Source organism: Phaenicophaeus curvirostris, chromosome 7 (assembly GCF_032191515.1).
Source record: "Phaenicophaeus curvirostris isolate KB17595 chromosome 7, BPBGC_Pcur_1.0, whole genome shotgun sequence".
NCBI classification, from domain to species: Eukaryota; Metazoa; Chordata; class Aves; order Cuculiformes; family Cuculidae; genus Phaenicophaeus; species Phaenicophaeus curvirostris.
The window spans coordinates 13,564,466-13,570,030 of record NC_091398.1 but is presented as its reverse complement, the minus strand read 5'-3'; positions in this window follow the sequence as shown (position 1 = coordinate 13,570,030).

Sequence of the window (5,565 nt, the reverse complement as noted above, 5' to 3'; positions counted from 1 at the left end):
CTCTCAGAAGGTTCATACAAACTGTGGAACTCTTATCTCTAAAAAAAGTCGAAGTCTGACAGAATTTCAGAGTTCCATCAGAGACCAGAATCTGTGTGCTTGCAAGATCACAGGAATCTTTGACACTTCTGCACTCAATTTAAGGTAAGGTCTCTGATTTTTCAGCAGGTCTTGGATTGGTAGCTTATTGTCTTTGTGCAGAAGATAAGCTGTTGGAATTTGCTGGCAGTAGGTTTTTAATACTTGTAGTGGGGATCCAGTATAGATCTTAGTGTTACATAAAAGATCTTGCATCCACACACATGTCCTCTTAATATACCCATAGCATTTAAACAAATGCTAAATTAAATAATGATAAAGTTTTACCTTTATATTTAAGAGTACAGAGATGCCCTCAATGGATAGTCTCTATTGCTCCTCAGAAAACTGCACAATGGCCAGAAGGCATCTCTAGTTGAAATACTACACCAAATGTTTCCTAGATCTAAACAGCACAGATCTAAGCAGATTCTGGTTTCAGTTACACTGCTGTAATTCCAAACCATGTCAGTTAAGACAGTGAAGCCTACTAAAATCAATTGACTTAATGTAGATTTGCAGAGGAATTTACATGCAGCCTGTTTGAATATGATTTAGAATCACAGAATGGTTCAGGTTGAGAAGGGACCATAAAGCCCATCGTGCCATGGGCAGGGACACCTCCCACCACACCAGGCTGCCCAAGGTGCATCCAGCCTGGCCTTGAACATTTGCAGGGATGGGGCAGCCACAGCTTCCCTGGGCAACCTGGGCCAGTGCCTCACCATCCTCAGCATAAAGAAATTCCTCCTTATGCCTAGTCTAAATCTGCCCCCTTCCAATTTAAAGCCATTCCCTCTTGTCTTATCACCATGGGCCCTTCTAAACAGTTCCCCACCTGTTTTCTTGTAGCCTCTTCAAGTACTTTAAGGCCACTATGAGATCTCCTCAGAGCCTTCTCTTCTCCAGGCTGAAGGAGCCCAACTCTCTCAGCCTGTCCTTGTATGGGAGGTGCTCCAGCCCTCGCATCATCTTTGTAGCCTCCTCTGGACCCGTTCTAACAGCTCCATATCCTTCTTATGTTGGGGGTTCCAGAACTGGACACAGTACTCCACGTGAGGTCTCACAAGAGACAAATAGAGGGGCAGAATCCCCTCCCTCGACTTTCTGGCCACACTTCTTCTGATGCAGCCCAGGACATGGTTGGCCTTCTGGGCTGCAAGTGCGCATTACCAGCTCACATTGAACTTCTCATCCATCAGCATCCCCAGGTCCTTCTCTGCAGGGCTGCTCTCAGTCACATCATTCCCCAGCCAGCATCAAAACTGCAGATTTCCCTGACACAGGTGTAGGACCTTGCCTTTGTTGAACCTCATTAGGTTCACATAGTCCCACTTCTCCAGCCTGCTCAGCTCCCTCTGGATGATGTCCCATTCTTCTGGTGTGACAACTGCGCCATTCAGCTTGGTGCCATCTGCAAACAAAAATTACATCTTGTATCTTGATCTAGTAAAAAAGTGAGTTAGAACCACTTAAAAGAAAATAAATTAAATACTGTGTGTGAGCAAAGCCTTTTCTGGCAGGAAATAAATAAGATTTGTCTTCATAGTAACTAAGCTTTGGAGCAAAATGGTGAGGGGGAGGAGATGACAGGTTTTCTCCCCTGCTAATCCAATCTATTTAAACAGCAGAATCAAAACAACAGCTGTTTAGTACAAAAAATGCTGCCTGTGATACAGGCAGCACAATCCAGCATGAACTCATCAAAGATGAGAAGATGATGAGACTTCAGTTTCCCTATTTCAGTTTTACCAGTCTTCAGACTGCTCTGATTTAACTTTACAAGTCTGGAGTGTCACGTTAAAAACAAGGCATCACTTTTGCCAGGGGAGCTGTTTACAACCTGTGCACCACTCGGTCTCTGCTCTATCCGTAGCATTGCTCGCTCGACCTACACAGAGGATTATGAGAGACAAAACTTTATCTGACCAGATCATTCTTGAGATTAATGATATTAGACTGCGCACCAGAGAAGTCTGTTTCAACAAAAGGAATCTGTATTTTCTTTTCTCAGCTTGCTGCAGTGCAGCAACTGAAAAATATTTTCAGTTTTGGGATGTCCGAATTGTATCTTTTGTATCTTGCAGACACATTTGAAGCGAATAATTTTGCCTAGTTGGCTCAAGTATTACTTACAGCATTTCCTACTGGCCTTCTCTAATTATCTTTTAGAATTAATGACACAGCAGCTTGTAGGGCTGCTACTGTAATAAGCTAGAGGGAAATACAAGCTTTTTTTATTTCCCTCCGCAGGACCATCTCCTTGCCATTCGCTCTCCTTATTTGGCCTCTCACTCTGTGTTTTATAAGGAATGTATCTCGTTTTTTATTCCTCCTGGGAGTGACAAAATCTACAAGGTAAAAGTCTCCCTCCTTTTAAATACATAAGGTTTTGACCTGGAGGCTAACATGTCCCTGTATAGCAGACATCCCGCTGTATTTCTCTTCCCACATACGTTACTGACTACATTTTGACACCAGGGTCCTTGTGGCAGGCAGTATTTGCCTTTGAGACACCTTTTTGCCATTTACATTTATTCTGCAAATGTCTCTGCTATTAGTTTTCCCCTCACCTTTGGAAGAGCTACCAAGCACTCCGAGAACAGGGAGTAAGTGGAAAGGAAGCGCAGCTGGTGTTCAGTGAACACAGCTGGTGATCAACTGAAGGATGACTTCAGATGACAGTCTGCAAGCATGGAGCACCCCTGCTATGGGGACAGGCTGAGAGAGTTGGGGTTGTTCAGCCTGGAGAAGAGAAGGCTCTGAGGAGACCTTATAGCGACCTTCCAGTACCTGAGAGGGGCTACAAGAAAGCTGGAGAGGGACTTTTTACAAAGGTTTGTAGAGATAGGACTAGGGGCAGTGGATGTAAACTGGAGAGGGGCAGAATTAGACTAGACGTAAGGAATAATTTCTTCATTAGGAGAGTGATGAGGCGCTGGCCCAGGTTGCCCAGGGAAGCTGTGGCTGCCCCATCCCTGGAGGTGTTCAAGGTCAGGCTGGATGGTGCCTGGGGCAGCCTGGGCTGGTGGGAGGTGTCCCTGCCCATGGATGATCTTTAACCAGTTCATCACAATTTAAGTGGACAAAGACACGTCATCTTAGTACATTTTTTAGCTACTGATATAGTTTTTTTCTCATATGGGCTCAGCAAATGAAACAAATCCAAAATAATCCTCTTCACACCTGGAGAACAAAACCTGTTGTTTCCCGTACTTGTTATTAAAACAGAAGAATGTGATTATCACCACAAACAAGTCATCATAAAAGGAACAATGAACAAGTTTCCTACTTAGCTAGACACTTGCCTTCCAGAAATCTTTCCATCTTCTGTCTTTCCAGTAGTTGCTCTTCTAAGTGCTTTTTCTGAGCAAAGAAAAGGACAAAGTAAAATATAACTGTTTTCTGCTTGGAACACTCTCCTTCAGGATGATATTGTGGTTATGTGCAGAGTGCACAGAGTTAAAACTCTGCAAAATAAAGTGAATGAAAGCCAAAACTGCATGTCAAGAGTACCCCCATACCTTCAGTATGCTTTCACTTTCAGGAAGTGACAGAGATTATAATTATTATTCACTATTTCTACATCTATCTCCAATAGATGGTCATCTTCTCTGGGACAGACACAATCACCTTGTATAATAAGGACATGAACAGCCTCAGAACAATAGAATATATCCAGCACTATGGATTTCTAAGTTGGTTTGAAATTATTGATTCTCCAACCAGGAACTGTTGCAGGTAATATACTGTATAATAAGTCAAAGACTTGTTTCTGCTGTCGCATCTTCTAGTTTTCATTGGTTTAGAAGCAGATGGAAGTAAGGGTTACCAAGTCCGAGTTTGAGAAGCTGAAGGAGTGCCTGTCAGAAGGTGAACCTTCTTTAGGTTCTCTGTGACCCGTTGTCTTGTTCCCTGGCAGTCTATCAGGTATCTGCTGTAGCACCAGACGACTCCTGCTCCACCTGCCTTGTTTGAACAGCAGTTTTGCAGTTTACTCATTTTTCAGTGAAAGAGAGCAAATGTAACTAACTATTTAAGAATTTCTTTTCAAGTTGAAAAACAAATTCTGAAGCATTCTGCGAAGCCTTCTAGAAAGCAACATAAGGAAAGGCTGAGCTCCAATTCCTTGTCTTCCTCCAAGCAAGTAAAAGATTCTGCATTCATTCAGCCTTGATTCTTCCAGTCCTCCTTCTACTCAAAAAAATTACAAACACAAGTATCTGGACATTAGAACTGCATCCTCAGTAGTGAGTTGTCTGATTTTAGAATATATGAGGCTGTGGATTGTGTTTTTGAAGCTTGAGGTACCTCGTGTGTACATACGTGTTTGAAGTGGATCCGATAGGAAGCCAATTGTTTGAGATCCATGTATTATAGAACCAGACAGTTAAAAACGCAAATAGCAGCCAGTTTTAAAGTTGTTCAATTACTTCTTTGCCTCCCTTAGTAATCTTCCTGCATTTCTGCAAAATAGCTCATGTCCAAAGCCTTTGCAGCCTGTAGACTCCCATCCATAACATTCTGATGCACAGGAGATAAATTTCTTTCATACTAAGACAACGGCTTTCTCACATATGCAGAGTTTCAGAACAGGAGAATGATCATTCAATCTAGAATTAAACAGCTGAGATGCTTTTAGCATGTTCAAGGCCGTTCCCCATGATCATTTGCCAACCTATACTCAAGTAGAAAAACATTTCTCTTCCTCCTCCCTCACTTTTTCCCCTTTTATGTGTCTTTGGCCACGTCATATACTGAAATTCCATCTATTAAAAAAGTATTTTTATAGAATTAAAAAAAACTGATGAAATTAATGATTGTCTTTAGAGCATTGTACCTTAGAAATGGAATCTTCTTGTTAGGTGTGACCAAAACTTTGGCATATTATCATCTTCCTGAGGAAATATAAACAGTCCCGGTGTGATGAAGTATAACCAGAATTTCCGTAATATTTTCTAAACACATTATTGAAAATATTTTTATAAGCAGATACTTGAGAGCACATCATCACCACATAGGTCAATGTTTTCTTTCTTATGAAAGATTTTTTCCCCTTGTCATTACAGAAGTCTCCCTTAAACAACTCCACTGAAGAACATAGAGAGAAAATGACATTTCCAGAAATATCATTAAGAAAGCATAAAAAAATAAGCTGGAGTCTCGAAGAAGCATAAACATTCTGCACATGTTTTCTTCGTAAGGACAAGGTTGCATCCCAGAATTCTTAAAAAAAAAATCTCAATCTAAAAAAAGGCTACTTGTTTATAATATTTTCCTTCAACTTGCAGGATTTTTTTTTCCCTTTTTTCACCTTGTTTATACTAGTACATCTTCTTCCTCATCACAATAGTTTTAAACTTGTGTTCCTGGTAGTATTATGTCAGGTGTGTGAATGATGACACATTCGTGCATTTATATCCACACAATTTTTTCTTTGTAAAGATCTATAACTTCATCATAGTCGCCTCCTTTCGCTGGCATCAG